Source organism: Lissotriton vulgaris, chromosome 6 (genome assembly GCF_964263255.1).
Source record: "Lissotriton vulgaris chromosome 6, aLisVul1.2, whole genome shotgun sequence".
Classification (NCBI taxonomy): domain Eukaryota; kingdom Metazoa; phylum Chordata; class Amphibia; order Caudata; family Salamandridae; genus Lissotriton; species Lissotriton vulgaris.
Genome location: NC_141694.1, coordinates 190,008,978 through 190,026,525, shown reverse-complemented (window position 1 = coordinate 190,026,525; position 17,548 = coordinate 190,008,978).

The following is a 17,548-nucleotide window of genomic DNA, read 5'->3' as shown; positions in this document are numbered from 1 at the left end:
GCTTTTCCTGTGAATCTGAGAAGTGCCCTCACACACACCAATAGCCAAACGCCCAAGACTGAGATCAACACAATAGACACTACTATAGCAGCCTGGCAGGCGATAGGTCAGAGGACAAGCAAACTCCCTCTGTACGCTCCGGCGTTACCCCTTGCAGGACACGCAGCGTTGTCTGTTGCTCAAGAACATGGGCCTATAACTGCTCTAAAAGAGGCGGGGTTCAGGAATATGGGTGACTTATTTCCCGAAGGGAAGTACCTCACGTGGGATGATCTAACTCATATACACAATCCTTCATTATTATTTCAATACACATGCTACAGGTTGAGACGTGCTGTAAAAGACCATTACCCCTCTTTCCCTGATGAACCGGAAACACTGCAGGCTTTACAATTAGTGATAGTCGCACCGACCAGGAAGAAGCTGATAACTAGGCTTTACAGGGCGATACGGGGGAAACAGCTCCCGGACAGAACAGGAGGCTAGAACGGTTGAATGCTATCTTGACCTCCCCTATAACTGACAAAGAGTGGGGGCACATATGTTCGCTGACTGGCTGGCTGACACCGAATAGTAACTTGAGAATTATCCATTTCAAGTTTCTGCATCAAGTATATTTCACTCCAGATAAACTACATAAGATAGGGCTCAGAAGGTCGGACAACTGCAAGAGATGTGGGCAAGGAGGAGCAGATTTCCTCCATTTAGCTTGGCAATGTGAGTCGGTGTTTAAATATTGGGAAAGGTGATCTCTCTATTGCATGACATGACTGGGCAGGTCATACAATGCACGCCAGCAGAATGCTTACTAGGAAATGTCTGTGATTGATAAGTTTGTGAGGGTGGCTCTGCTGTTAGCAAAGAGACGCATCTTGTTCACATGGGACAGCAGAATGGGCCCAAAGATTGATATGCGGATGAAAGACATGGTGTATTGTCGCGAACAGCTTGAATTGTATGCCGAAGAGCGCCGACAACCTCCAAGCCCACAGATATCTGGGCTCCTTTGAGAGAACACTTTATGACACAAGGCGAAGTGGAGTCTGAATAAACCCTGCTGTAAGGAGCGCTTTTAAGAGACCTAGAACACCCACATTCCACAACTCTGCAGTTGAAGTGGGAAATGTCATGTGCATGTATGTTATAACCTGATCACGAGACTGTACCTGATAGAGATGATTAATTGTGATGTTCACTGTTTTGATTGTTCTTCTTTACAAAGAGGGGTGCCAATGCATTGTATTATTGAAAAGTATTTCTGCTGTATAATCTTGCACTAACTCTTAATAAAAGTATGTTTTTTAAAAATGGAAGATGACATTTGTAAATCAAAGCACAGACTCATTTCCAGAAAGGAAACTCCCTAATTCTAATCTAACCTTGTGGGCAGGTTGGGGACATTCAGAAGCAGCAGATGTCAGCCAATAAATAATCAAAAGTATGGTCAGATATAGGTTCCATTTAGAATGAGAAGAAATGCAACTGCTCTTACAAGTATCTCTATGAACAGAAAAATAAGGAGCATTGATCTTAAGAGAGGAGACTGCAATAAAACAAAATCATGAAAATCATTTGTATCTCTAAACCTACATGTAAAATAATAAGTGTACACATATATGCTATAATTATATATATATTTTTTGAGTTTTATATAGAGCGAACTAAACCTGAAGACATTGACTACTAGCACATAGGCGTACATGTGCGGATGATGGAGCAAGGATTTGCACGTAAAGCGACTTGTTCACATTCATGAACCTCGTTAACTTGTAATAGTACTAATCAATCCTGTTTGTCATTAATTTTACACTTTTACAGTACACGCGGGTGTCCCAGAGACGCTTGCCTATATGTCTATTAATCCTAACAAAGCTTGTGTACTACAGAATGGCTGCTTCGCAGAAATTCAGTCTGCGCATGCGTCGGTCATACCCATGTGATGTGACGCACTCGCAGTTTTGGAGGGATATTTCGCTCATGCGCATTGTAGCTAATATGGCCGCTTGTCTCTAAAACAAGCTCTCTGCTTGCCTATGCTGCTTTGCACATCTGTCTATTTCTGCATAACTCTTAACCGCTATAGTTATTATAAAGTAAGGGATGCAGTACAGCTTATCATGGTGTACAGTGTATTCATTTTTTTCTATGTTTCTAATTTGTTTTCGCTTACTTTTCATGTACCGCGTATCTGTGGGCCTGGTAGTGGGGAGCTACTCCATCTTTGAAACCCATATCACCCCATTCACGTGATGAGGGAGAAGCCGAACCGCGCAGAAGCAAACCTAAGCCAGCTGGCTTCCGAAGCTGAGATGCGCCTGAGAAAATCCTACTTGTACTGGGAGAAGATTTCGGCTGACCTACAAAATGATACAATTGTATAAAGTTATGTGTGTCCTATTGTTTTTCACCTTTCTCAAACCATGGGAACTGGAATGTAAGGGGTGGGTATGAAAATTTAATATTCATCATGGGAACACAGAATTTTAGGTGGTGACAATGACCTAACCACCTCTCCTGACCAATCGTAAGTTGGGACCCTGTCACTTGCAACATTTGTGGGTGGTCTAGGGACCCGAAAAGAGTATAACTAGCCTAGTTTTAGATAGAGAAATTGTCCGACTTGTCCGAATAGCTGACCTGTCACCGACCCCACGACTCTATAGGTGATTGATACAGAGGGCTGCGGAGCACTCTGTCCGAATTTTCCACAAACTCCAAGGGGTGGAAATAGTCCTAAGTGCTGGCGGAGCACTTTGCTGGGAGGTTCGAGAACCCAATCGGGGTTACTGGCGGATTCCGTGCAGTAAGGGGGTAGCGCAGGCGTTGCATCCGAAGCTGCAGGTGTTGGTTGTGCCCTTTGGTGAGCCCAGTCCTGACCCAAAGTCCTGAGGGGTATCCTGTCCTGATTTTCCGTGAGCTGTACCTGCTCACCTACTGGCATCCTAAATCCTTGAGGGTCTTTGTCCTCGTCTTTTCCCAAAGCTGACCCGTGGCCAGGTTTAGTCCTCATTCCTATCCTAGGTAAATATATCAGTGGGTGTCCGTTTACTATCCCTTTCCTTCTTGTTCTTCAATAAAGCCTCTATGCCCATGATATTCTCTCTGTTCTCTCAAATGTCGCATATGCAAACTGTTTAATAGTATGTTCCATTTTTTCCCCTTCCTGTAGGGCATATTGAAACTGTTTTTGCTTGAATAGAGTAATGAACATTATTGATGTTTAGGATCTACGTTTAGGTTAATAGATGGACTAAGATTAGGGTTTGAATCACTTATAGATTTTTAGTAATTCACTGACTAATGTGTTTTATTCACTGACTAAGGTAATTTAAACTTACCTTCCCTAGTATAAGCCTGAAACTGAATAGCATGTTCCCTGTTACCCTTACCCAGTAGGATTTTCCACTTGCACTCAAATGGTGTTTGCCCTTATCCATAGCTATATTATTGTTGTAATCTTGATCACTGATGTTCTGATTTGCATCAGTCTTATTCTCTTGTCACTTTGAATTTTACTTACTATATAAAAATCCTTAAAACCCCCCAGGTGTCTGTGGTCATTGAAGAATTACAAAGTGTTATTGAATGCATAGAGTATTTTTAGGATTTTCATATCTCCTGTTTACAACTAGCTCCTGATTCATTGTGAGAATATGTACCTGTGGTAAGTCAGGTGCCATGGTAATAGTGTCAAAGAAAACACACACAAAGTACTGATAGTAGTGCGTAAACTTGCCCGACTCACAAAATGGGTGTCATAATCACGTCATGGGCCCAAGTGCGTGAAAATCTGGTAAACTCAGAGCTGGGTGACCTGCGCGCTCTATCAGTATTTTCTGGTAGCAGAGATATGGTTAGGACTAGTTAAGATAGGTAGATAAGATAGTTTGTTGAATCGTGAAAAATAAAATGTGCTGCTAAATGATTTTTTTGCTGCTAAGATAAGGATTGTTATTTCATTTAAATGTTATCGAATAAGTTTATTATATCTCATGAAATACTGCTATTACACATTACTAACCAATTGTGAGTGATTGTTTTCGTATTGTGGGGATCCCCGGGAAAATAAAATAGCAGGTGGTGAGTAGAATCCACTTGGCTGTGAGGTCACTGGCTAGGAGGGAGATTAGTGCATGGTTAGGCAGAACTGGAAGCGCTAATTAGGCTTTTCATGAATAAATTGATGTGTAAATGTTAGCTACAATTACCTTGATGAAACTCCCGTTGTGATATCACCTAGTAAGGGTCACAGACGGCAGGAGTAATAGGTTCTTTGGGCTTGAATGACAGCAAAAAAGGAAGTTGGTGAAAATTGACTTAATATATATCCCGGAAAGAAGTGGATTAGTCAAAAGAGTAGCAGGTTCTCTATTGCTTGTGTGAAAAAGATAGGCAGAAGACATCTATCTGTAGTGAATGAAAAGTAGACAAAAGTGGTTTACTTGCAGTAAAAGCAAAACCCTCTTTCTTTTTAAAACCCTCAAGCACAGTGGCGAACGTTATACGTTGTTAACTAAAATCCGCATTTGCACTTTAAGGAAAATTCAAAGTTTCCGTTACCTTGTGAAGGAGGGAGTCGGTTTCAAGGCTGCACTGACGTCACTCCGTGCCGCGCTGGTATTGGTTGAGCCAGCGGGAGCGTAGCGAAGCCAGAATTATAAGGGAGGGGCGAGTGCCGAAGAGTGAGAGCACGTCTCACGAAGGGGCCGCGCACCCATTGGTCAACAGGTTTTGCAACCTCATTGCTGATTGGTTGCCGCGAGTTAAAAGACGCACTAGCATTGGAAGCACATAAATAAACAAAATTAATCAATCCGAGCTTGAGGATAGTTTGGAGAGGTGTATGTGGTATCCCGAATTCTTACCTAATCCGCAAAACCTAGGTTTTCATAAGGAGCAGATGCTAAGAGGTAGACCTTACAATATGTACGGAGGAAAGAGAAAACTGTCTTGCGGAAAAGAATTATTTTAAGAAAGACAAACCCGTTAGAACTAGGAAGGGTGTGATCATTCCACTCCCAAATAATCCCGCATCCTTTATAATGTTTGACAAAGGGTATCATACCTGTGTGTGGTTGGAAAATTGGGTAAAGTACACTGAAGACGATGGAGACCTAGCATTTCCCCTCGATGATACTTTTAATGGTAGAATCCTGTTTAACTTGAGGACCCGAATGAATGAATTATACCCCCGACCCAGATTAACCCAGTATGAAGCTTTAGAGGAATGGGAGATTGAGGCTCTAGAGCGAGACAGACCCCGAATGGATAAGGGAGTGAGCAAATGGTATCCGAAATTACAGCGAGAAACAAAAGAGCAGAAAATGAAGCAGTGGAGACAGAATATGATGGTTGAGGGACTATTTCCGATGTTTGGGGTAACCGAACAAGCAGGAGGAAGAAGGACAGAGAAAACTCGACACCTAATGACCATGGGGGATTCAGAAGATGAGTATCTGGAGGATTTGTTAATGAAAAATCCACCTCCTTATGCTGAAGCGTGGGGAACCCTAAGTTCGAAAACTCCTTTTTTCCGACATCCCAGAAGTAGAAGGGCCAGCGAGACAGATGTAACTAGTGCTGGTAGCAAACCCAGTAATAGTGATGAATTTTGCAGACCTAGTACAGCAGTCCCAAATTACCGACCTTTTGGGGAAGACAGACCAGGGTTAGCCATCCCCACTGCCCCGAATATATACCCTCCTTTAGTGCCCCAAATACTGCATGACAACTCGTCGGATAGGGTTCTACATGAGAAAGAAAGAGACGCCCTGATTAAACAGCGAAACGATCTAATTCAGACTATAGCTCAGATACATCCCAGTCCTGACGCCCTGACAATCCCAGTAACTATTGGTCCTGCTATACCCCTGTACGGGGATAGGCAGGCTAGTCCAAGAACTCCAGTCATTACCCCTATCTCAGCACCCCCAAGAAAAGAGCCACTCGTAGTTGATGATCAGGCGAGTGAATGTGAGTCCTTGATCTCCCTGATGGATTTGCCCATAAGGGAACCTGGGACTAGTGAACCTCGGGCAGGGAATCAGGCCAAGGCAAGGGAAGTCCTAATTGAAACAACGTCAGGGATCCGGAGTGCCATAGTGGTGACTCCAGAAGAACTGGATAGATGGACTAAAGAAATAGACAGAGAGACTTCCCTGCCCAGACCTCTGGATATTTACAGGCTAAGGATAGAAATGGAGGAACTAATGGCCGGAAATGTGGGATTAGACAGATTAAATACCCTTAACGAAGAAGAGTTGCTGTTTATCAGCAAGAGCCTTACCCGGAATACCAGAGTGCTTCACGAAAAACTAATGGACGCTGCTGCTGACATGGGAATTGGTTGGTTGGTTGATTGCTTTATTTCGATATGCAAATATCATAAAAGCATTACAAAAATATAAAACAGCATATCATGAATGTGACTGTACATTTGGAATAAAAGGATAAAAACACATTTGATCAGAATAAATTAAGTAAAAAAGAATTAAATTGATGTAGACAGTCTTTTTAGTCGAATCAACCAAGCCCATTTTAAAAACTTGGATACGGCACAGACAATGGGAGGGGCTGTGTTAGGTAATAAAATCCAGAGGGCGACGAAGTACTGTCGAGTGCCCAGTTCTCTGCAAATTGGTTTAAGCCAGCGTGATCTAGGGCGCACGTAGTCCGGGCATTCAAAAAGGAAGTGTGACACAGTTTCAGGTTTGTCAGAACATAGGGCACAATAACGTGATGCTGGCAGGGACTTATTCCACCAGGAGCAAAAGTCGGCAAGGGGTAGGGTTCCTAGTCGGAATTTAATGTATAAAGTCCGGTCCATGGCGATGGTAATAAAATCCATATAGGGCTCAAAGGAAACAACGTCTTTTATTTTCAAGTATGCTGTGGTGGCATTGCAGTGACGCTGATTACTGATGCGCTTCAAGGAAACCCATTCCCAATATAGTTTTTTTAGGGACTCCTTTGGGGGGGCTGAGTGATTGGACCAGCAAGACCCCAAGCCTATGTCCCCTAACAGATGTTTGATGTCCCTAAGCCATTTGATCTTCTGCCAGCCATCCGAGCGCATCACCTCGGCTAACCCATCAGCATAGGGTTTTAATTCCGGAACCCTCCACAAGCGAGCCCAAAGCAAGAGAGGGCGAAGGCGAGCCTGGTCCCTAATTGCTTTGCAGCCTACATCCATTAAGACCGGGACTGTCGGAGTACTCATCGGAATGGCAAGAAGGTCCTTGATAAATTTGTTCTCTGCCTTACTTAGAGGCTCCATATTGCCTAGGCCCCACAGTTCGGCTCCGTAAAGTGACGCGGATACAGCACAGGCTTTATAAATGTCTATTAGCGGGGCTACACAATGTTTTGTTGAATTGCTGTATTCCTTAAGGAGGACCCCCCCCCACCCTTTTATGACCAACTGTCATTTTGTTGATGTGGGCGGTCCAGCTCATAGCATCGCTCAGGCGGATTCCCAGGTAGTCGAATTCTGCCACTCTCTCAAGGGGAATAGTGTTCAAAATGGGGGGACGGCCAAGTTTGCGGGGGGTGCATGATTAAATACTTTGTTTTGTCCACATTGATGACAAGTCCTCTGATAGTGCAAAAGTCCTGGAAGCGGTTCAGGAGTTTCTGGAGGCCTTGGGGAGTTTTCGAGATGAGGAGGGTGTCGTCGGCGAACAGCAATGTTGGGATTTTTACGCCTCCCAATGTGGGGGCATCTGCTGGTTCGCCGAGCAGGTGCTCTACCACCCCATTAACATAGAGGGAGAATAGGGTGGGAGCTAGAACACAGCCCTGCCGCACTCCCCTCTCGACCCTGATCTTATCGGTCTTTTCCCCAATCAGCCCCCATCTAACCTGGGCATAGTTGGTATTGTGCAATTTAATAAGGAGGTCTAAGATGTATGTGGGCATCCCTAGGCCAAACAACACCCTCCAGAGTTCCTCCCTAGGAACCAGGTCAAAGGCAGTCTTCAGATCTATGAAGGCCAAGTAAAGACTGCCTTTGCCTAGCTCCACCACCTTCCAGTACAGTAACAAGAGCCTAAACACTTGTTCAATGGTTCCGGTTCCTGAACGAAACCCCGCTTGCATACCAGAAAGTATGTGGTTGTCATCCACCCATTGTAAAATCCTCCCCAAAATTGCTTTCCCCGCCAATTTCTGGCTCGAGTCTATTAGGCTTATGGGCCTGTAATTCCCTGGTAGGTCCCAGCAACCCTTTTTAAAAATTGGGACTACCTCTGCCCCTTTCCAGGAATCAGGCACAGCTCCTCCCTCAATGATGGCATTAAGAAGGGCCGAGATCAATGCCCCCCATTCTTTTGGGTAGGCTCGAAGAACGTCTCCTGGGAGCCCGTCTGGGCCAGCAGCTTTTAATGGCACCAGAGTTTTGATCAGGTTTGTGACTTCCCGTTCAGAAAACAGATCCAAATCTCTATCCAGGGTGTATGGCGGAAGGATGAAGGGGTCGTTGAGTGGGCCTTCAATGGCGGAATAGAGTGTCTGAAAGTGGGCAAGCCATGTCTGGGCAGTAATGCTGCAGGTCCTCAGTGTGTCATCGGGACGATTCCTACTTCCCACCAAATCCCAAAAGCCTTTAGCATCTTTCCCTTGACTGGCAGCCAAGCGGTCCTGCCAGTAACTGTCCTCCCACTCCTTCTTAGCATTTTTTTGACAGAGGGAATATTGCCTTCTTGCCTCCCTAGTTCTGGTATGTATTTTGGACTTGACTGCTTCAACAAGGAGTGACTTCGCCTCCCTGCACTTCCGATTGAACCAGCCTTGTCTAGCCATGGGCGGGGTTTCCTCCTGTTGGCACTAGCTGGGATAACAAAGAGGTCACTAATAGCCTGAGTTAGGGTGCAGAACCTAGCAGTCACCTCCAACAGCCCATCCTCGGAGGAGACAGAGTTGTCTAGGGCTGTGGTAAGTAGCTGCCTTATCGTAGACGTTTTCTCCACTGAGAGCGACAGCTCCGCCCACTTTAACCGTCGTCCACAGTTGGAGACTGATGACATATCCGGGGCGAGATTGCAAGTGGTTCCGCTCCCGGTGCCAATTAACCACCTATGGGACAATGTAAGCGAGAGGAGATTGTGGTCACTCTCGACGGAAGGTATAATAACCATGTCATTTATCATGCTCCACAGGTTTACGTCAAGAAGAAAATAGTCAATTCTTGACGTATGACCAGGCCTGTTGTAAGTATGGGCTCCTGCTTTATCAGAACCAGTCCTGCCATTAGCGGCCCTCAGACCAAACTCCATTGTTAAGGAGTTAATCTGAAGGACCACTTCTGTCCATTTTTTGATTGGGCTAAGTACTAAAGCTGGTATCCCCCACCTGTTGTCATTTTCCTCTTGGTCTTGTAGAATTTCGGGGCCAAGGGGCTCAAAGGTACAATTAAAATCACCCGCAACCAGAGTACAATGCTTGTGTGGAGACGATCGTAGCAGGGCTTCCAGGCAGGCTATAACTGGGGATTCTCTACCCCCCTTCGTGCCTCGGGCATAGATGTTAAAGATGTTTAAAATGACACGTCCCTTGGGATTTTTCAGGGAGATGTTAAGGAGGTCCGGGCATTTGGTATCCCGCTCCACCACCCTGCAGTTAAGTGCAGAAGCCACCCAGATGAGGAGGCCGCCCGAAGGGCGACCCCTACCAGTTTCTGAGTGGACAGCTGGTAAGTGGTGGGTAGAGTATCCTGCCTTGTGAAGGGGCTCCTTACTCCAGGTTTCCTGGAACAAGCATATGGAGTATTGCTCCACAAGCGAGTTCCAGTCGGGCAGTGCCAGCTTTCTTTCGAGCCCTGCTGCATTCCAGCTGAGAACCCTAATAGGTGGGTCCGCCACAGCCTCAATGCTACGGGTCTCGACAGGAGCGAATAAGTCCACAGCACCCACAATAGGACAACCAGCTGTGGGGTCAAGTGGCACCCTCTCCTCCCTTAGCTCCCCTGTCGTCTCCACAATAGCCTGTTCATCCGGTATGGTCGGAGGGATATTATTTTTAGCAGAAGGAGGGGACTGGACACCGGGACTCCGAATCACCAGAGCCTCCTCAGAGGCGTCACAGAGTCAACAGCCCCAGATGCCCCAGTTCGGTAATGGTAAAACTGTATCGGCTGCGCTACAGTTGTCACTGGGTAAGGTAGGCCATGAGCGTTATTTTGGGGAAGGAGCCCGGGATGGATGATAGGGGTGTTCGAGGCCGACCGCGGGTAGAAGAATGATAGGTCAACTGCATCAACTCCGGGGCCGGCCGCGGCTCGCCCTAGGCAACAAATTGAGTGGGCAGCTCTTATGTCTTGGAAGTTGACCACCACACAGTCACCCTCAAAAAGTTTTTTCCCATGTCCGATCCAACCCACCCTGCGTACGCCGAGAATCAGGCCATCCACGCCCAATGGAAGGGGTCTGTTAGTTTTCAGCCAGTGGATGACCTTATTCTTTAGCGCCTGGTGGGTTTCCTGCTGGGTGTCTTTTAGGGGGGGAACCTTAATTAGGACTACAACATATGGGTGACACTCGGGCGGGAGATTGACTGGGGGGCACTTACGTATCGCCTTTTGTGGAGGGGCCGCTGGGGAGGGATTTTTAGGAGTAGAGGTGGTTGGATTGGTCTTTAAAGTTGTGGCTACTCCACTAGCTTTGGCAGGCGGGGCAGCCAAGGGTTTAGAATTTGGACCGATCCCTCCCTTTTGTTGCTTCTTATGGGCAGGGTTTGGCATGGGAATTTTCGCTACTGGGGAGGGGCTAGCATGCACTTGAGCAACATGAGCAGTAGCAATCGGCTTTGCCGGCTGTTCACCAGCTAGGGTAGCTGGTGTGGGAACATTCCCAGTCGCTTGCGACTTAGCAGGCAATGCCGACTGGCTACCCTGTGGTTGGCCCACAGCAACACCCTTTCCAACATTCCTCAGCAAGCTGTAGAGGGGTGGGGTTTCCAGACGGTTCAAGCCCTCTAGAATCTGGACGTGTGGAACCCCTTTGGGGCTGTATCCTAGAACGCTTATAGAGCGTGGGGTAAGAACCCTTCCGGATACTGGTCGCCCTTTTCCTTTTCCTATGTACCCGGGTCGATCGTGTCTGGGACAATGATTTTAGGCCTGTTGTAGGAACGTCAGAACAGGATCGAGACTTAAGACCAGGAGAGTTAGCTATGGGAGGAACAGGCCAGGGCTCTATTACAACAGTGCTGGGGCTGTTAGGGAGAGAATCGGATATCAGATTTTCTATCCTATCAATTCCTGCCTCTATAGCTACAATGTGTGGCTCCCCGGACAGGGTCCCAAGCAGGGGTGCGGTGGGGTTAGAGGAGATTGGAGACAGAGCATGTGCCGCTGCTCCCAGGGAAGAGCGTTTAGAGGGGAGGAAGTCTTGTGAGAGGCGACGTTCCGTCATTGCAATCTCCTTTTCAATGACGGCCGCCACCCTGGTAATAAATTTGTCCATTGTGCCGATGATAGTACCCCCTGAGGCACTTTCTCCACCGCCCCTCAAAGCTTTGCCAGAGCGGGTTGACATAATGGCGTCGGGGCCCACAGATACACTCCGAGATCTTGGTCCGGAGGCGATGGATGTAAGAGGGGTGGCCCAGCCCAGCCTCGGTCAGCCCCTGACTGCCACAGACTGCCCGCCCTTTGCTCGGGCTTCGCTCGGCGTCCCGCACGCGTCCCGCTGTGCGTTACGTAGTCTGTTAAAAGGAGGTAGTTGTGGGCGGGGGGCGTGTCTCCCAGGGGGCGCGGCCGTGCGCACCTGGACGGATGCAGGGACTCCTGGTCTTTGGAGTCCGTGTGTTGTTGCGCCCTCCTCCTTGCCGCCTCCTGGCTCTGATGTCAGCCTTTGCACCTGGCCCCTCGCTGCAACCCGCGAAGCGGCACCCGCGAAGCGGGTGCTGCGAGCGGTGGCGGGAACAGCGGTTTCCACAGGGATAAGGGTCTCAGGTCAGCTGCGGTAGTCCGTGGGTCCTTCTCCTCTCCCGCTGCACAGAAGTTTAGGCGTCCCACAGGCTGAAGAAAGCTGCCGCCTTTTGAAGCTTGGTTGGGCGGGGGGCGTGCCTCCCAGGGGGCGCGGCCGTGCGCACCTGGATGGATGCAGGGACTCCTGGTCTTTGGAGTCCATGTGTTGTTGCGCCCTCCTCCTTGCCGCCTCCTGGCTCTGGTGTCAGCCTTTGCACCTGGCCCCTCGCTGCAACCCGCGAAGCGGCACCCGCGAACAGCGGTATCCACAGGGATAAGGGTCTCAGGTCAGCTGCGGTAGTCCGTGGGTCCTTCTCCTCTCCCGCTGCACAGAGGTTTAGGGGAATTGATGTAAGTCGATCCAAAGTCTTGCAGAAACCTTATAGAGCAGAATTCTCAGATAAAGATTTGGAGAACATGAATGTGTCAGAAAGAAAATGCAGATAAAGGAATTGCTGAACATACTGCAGAAATGGGGAGATCTAGACAAATGGAAAGCCAGATGGGCAAAGAAAAAGGAAGATAGTAGGGTCAAACCAAAGACTTCCGAATACGTGTTAAAAGAAGTAGGCCAAGCAGAAAAACTGTATCCCATGAGAGAAGTGCCAGGTGGGAAATATGTACATGTCCCGTGGTCCCGGCAAGACATTGTGTCTTTCGCCAATGACTTCCCAAAATTGAGAGAGAAGCCAGTGGAGTGGTATAGGCAGGTGGAGCGATTTGTGAAAGTCCAAAAATGTCTCCTGAAGGACCTGGATGGGTTCTTTGACATTGTAGTTCCTGTAGATTTATGGACTGATTGCAAGATAGCAATTGATTGTCCCAGTGATGAATATACAAGGGACTCCCGAACTGGTGCCCCTTCCCCAGATGTAATGAGAAAGTATGAACAAGTCATACAATACCTAAAAGGAAAGGTACCAGTAAAAGAGACTGATTGGACCCGAATAGATAGAACTACCCAGGATCATAATGAAACTGTGCATTCCTATTATGAAAGACTATTACAGGTATTCAAAACCTACAGTGGCATCAATAATATTGAAATGAAGGATATGACTCATTTCATTTATTGATTCGTGTTGGGTTTAAGACCGGAGATATCCCAGTGGATCAGAGACAATAAAATCTGTTGGCAGGGAAAGCCCATAGATGATGTCCTCAAGTACGCTAAGTACTGTGAGGATGAAATGGAGAACAAAAAGAAGGCCCTGAAGGAAAAGGTGATGTGGGCACAAGTCAAATTGGCCGAGCAACAAGAGAAACAGTTGAGTAAAATAAATAGTAATGCCCCGAATACTAACTCTGGAGGGGGGGGTGGGGGGGGGGGAGGGGGGGGGGAATCTCGAGTAAAAATGAGTAAAGAAGAGGCCAAGAAGAAATTCCCCTGTCACGGGTGCGGTCAGATAGGGCCACTGGAGAGACGAGTGTCCACATTTGCAGGCTGGTAATGCCCCCATAAATGGTTTAAATCCACAGGTGCAGAAAGAGGGGCCACGAAAGAATCAGCAACAGGTAAATCCGCCTCCATTGCCTAGAGCTCCTAGACCTAATTGTAAGAATCAGGCTCAACAGAATGAAAGGGTTGAGGTATGGGAAGGAGGGAATGAGAAAAATACAGCAACTTCACAATTCCTGTTAAATGATACATTCCTCTGTGATGAACAATACTGACGGGGCCTGAGGGGGGAGGAAGGGGAGTGCGTGCTTGGCGCCTCCCTACCGGTAGACCAGACAGGGCCATACATTGAAGGAAAGGTTGAAGGAAATGATGTCACCTTTCTGTTGGGACACTGGTGCTACCCGTTTGACTGTAAGAACAGCGGATGTTCCCAACCTACCCCTCTCGGGAGAAGCGATCCAAGTAGTGGGCGTATTAAATCAGATAATTAGTACACCTGTAACTGAACCAATGGAGATTTCTATAGGGAATTTCAAAGAGATGCACAGATTTGTTGTCTGTGATTCTAGCCCAGTGAATCTACTGGGACGTGATTTGTTGTGCAAAATGAATTGTACCATCTTTTGCACGCCAAAAGGCGTCGAAATTCAGACCCCAGATGAAGATGGCCTGTACAAACTAATGTTGTTAAGGCCCGATGCAGCAGTTAAAGCTCTGACCATTCGCGACTTACCTGAAGAACTCCAACGAAAGGTGATACCAGAGGTATGGGATTTCACCGGGAGAGATGTAGGATTGATGGCAAATGTGGACCCAGTTAAAATAGCCATTAAACCCAATGCTACCTACCCGAAAACTAGACAGTATAAAATGAGTGCAGAAGTAAAAGCTGGAGTCGCACTAGAAGTGAACCGGTTGCTAGAAGCAAACATCATACAGGAAGTAATGAGCAGTCCTTGTAATTCACCCATAATTGGAATTAAAAAGCCTAGCGGAAAGTACAGGGTAGTGCAGGACCTGCGAAAGGTAAACCAGATTGTTGTACCTTGCTGTCCCATAGTGCCAAACCCTGCAGTGATCCTGTATCAAATCCCATGGAATGCGGAATGGTTCACTGTCATTGATTTGTGCCACGCGTTCTTTTCTATCCCATTGCACCCAGACAGCAAATTTCTTTTCTCGTTTGAGTTTGACAGCCATGTCTATGTCTGGAATCGTGTCCCCCAGGGGTACACGGAGAGCCCCTCAATATTTAATCAGATTCTAAAAAGATGCCTTGAATCCTTAGTCCTACCAAAAGAGTCTGTCTTGGTTCAGTACATAGACGATCTTCTAGTGGCGTCTAAAAGTCAAAGCGACTATGTTACTGATACCATTGCCTTATTAAATCATTTGGGCAAGGGAGGACATAAAGTGTCACCTGACAAATTGCAGTACTGTAAAAATTCAGTGAAATATCTGGGGCACCAGATAGAAAAGGGTGTTAGGAAAGTCACTTCCGAAAGAATTAGAATAATTCGAGATATGGAATTACCTAGAACCCAGAAGGAAGTCAGAATGTTCCTAGGGGTTGTGGGATACTGCAGACAGTGGATTTTGGGATTTGCTGTTTTAGCCAAACCTTTGATAAAAATGACCAAGAAAGGAGTAGATGATCCAGTTAGTTGGGATGACGAAAGCATGACTGCCTGGATAAAATTACGAAATTGTCTGTGCTCAGCTCCGGCATTGGGAATGCCCGATTATTCCAAGAACTTTGAATTGTTCTGTGATACCCGAGACAATTGTGCGCTATCAGTCCTAACACAAGAACATGGTCTGACTAGACGTCCAGTGGCCTACTTTTCAGCCACTCTGGACCCAGTGGCTGCTGGGTTACCCGGGTGTCTGAAATCAGTGGCTGCTACTTGCACGAGTCTGGAACAGAGCGAAAACATTGTCATGGGACATCCTGTAACAGTTTACGTTCCACATTCAGTTGTGATCCTGTTAACCCGAACCAAGACCCAGTATCTCACACCTAGTCGGCTGACTAAGTATGAGAGAATTCTTATTGGTGCAGAGAATGTGATAATTTCCCGATGCAACATTTTAAACCCTGCAACTTTGTTGCCCCTCACCCAAAATGCAGAAGTGGAAGGCGAAATTGAGCATAATTGTATTGACTTAACTGAGTTCAGCACCAAACCACGACCTGATATAAAGGAAACGGCCCTTCCCATAGAGGATCTTGTGATGTTTGTGGATGGCTCCTGTTTGAGACATGAGGATGGCGGGTTGAGTGCTGCCTATGCTGTAGTCACACTGGAAACGACCCTAGAGGCATCCTATTTAAGTGAAATAAAATCTGCCCAGGTGGCCGAGTTAATTGCATTGGCCAGAGCTTGCAAGCAAGGGAAAAATAAGAGAGTAACCGTATATACTGACAGTCAATACGGTTACGGGGTTGTTCATGACTTCGGCCAGCTATGGTTGCAAAGAGAATTCATGACTTCCTCAGGTACCCCTATCAGAAATGGAAAAGTGGTACAAAACCTACTGGAAGCAATCCAGTTACCCAAAGAATTGGCGGTAGTCAAATGTGCTGCTCACAAGTCTGGTAACGACGATGTGACAGCTGGAAATAGATATGCTGACCAAATTGCCCAATATTGCGCCCGATACAAAATGTCCCTAAAAATAAAATTATGGGGAGGCGGAAACAGCTGCCAACTTATGGTGTTTGAGAATGTATCTACTTGGAGGGAACTGAAAGAGTTGCAGCAAGCAGCAGAGGAGGAGGAAAAGCAAAGATGGGAAACTGAGGAATGTCAGCTCAGGGAAAGAGATGGTGTTATGGTTGATAAGGCGGGTGTGCCTGTGTTACCGGATAGCATGGCTGCCCCAATGGCCCGGATGATACATGGAGATACCCATATTGGGAGGGATGCAATGTGCCGTATGTTCCACCAAGTATTCTATAACTCAAAGTTCAGAAACATCACGGAGATGCTTTGCCAGAGGTGCTTAGTGTGCCAACAGTTCAACGCATGGAAGAGGACTGTAGTAGAGCAAAGTACAATTGGAAGGGCAGAAGGTCCCTTTGTCAGACTGCAGGCAGACTTCATTCAGTTACCCATGTGTAAAGGATATAGATATGTCCTGGTAATAGTTTGCCTATTCTCAGTGTGGGTGGAAGCCTACCCAGCGAAGAAAAATGATGCCCTTACTGTAGCCAAGTTGTTACTCAGGGAGCTAATACCTAGGTATGGATTTCCAGAGACAATTGAAACAGACAGAGGTGGGCACTTTGCCAACGAAGTTCTAAAAGAGCTTTATACAGCTTTCAAAATTGAGCCTAAGCTACACTGTGCATATCGTCCAGAGGCTTCTGGAATAGTCGAACAAGTGAATGGCACTATAAAATCAAGATTGGCCAAGATGTGTAATTCTACAAAATTGAACTGGATAGAAGCTTTACCCCTTGTCTTGATGGGATTGAGAAGCATTCCAAATCGAAAGACAGGCCTAAGCCCCCATGAAGTACTAATGGGAAGAGTGATGCGACAGGCATGGGTACCTGGACACAAACTGCCGAGTATTTCTGATGATTTGGTGCTAGAATACTGCAGACAGCTGGGTAACCAAGTGCGTTCTATCTCTCACCAGATTGGGGAGACTGCTGTCGAATGGCCAACCACTCCAGCCCATAAACTGAAACCTGGGGATTGGGTGGTGTTGAAGAAGCATACCCGGAAGAGTTGCCTTGGACCAAAGTGGGGAAAACCGAGGCAAGTGATCCTTGTCACTACCACTGCTGTAAAGTGCGCTGGCGTGCCGAAGTGGATTCATGCCAGCCATACCAAGAAGGTAACCGAAGAAGAGGCGGCTGAGGCTGAAGGTGGTGCAGCTGAGGAGACTCCAGACGAAGGTCCGGATCTAGCTGATGTAATACTACCGAGCACCAGCCAAGACGAATAGTTCCCAGCAGACGACCTGATTCTTGATCCAATAAGAACCAGAAAATATTCCTACCTAGATAGAAAGTGGGATAGTGAGGATGAGACAGGACTAGAAGAAGAAGGTCAGGTTATCGAGATTCACGTCAGACCTGATCAGGGAATAGGTCAAGTAGGGACAGACCAAGTCCTCGACACCCCTCCAAAGACTCCAGAAACTGAAAAGGGACAGATAGTAGTTAA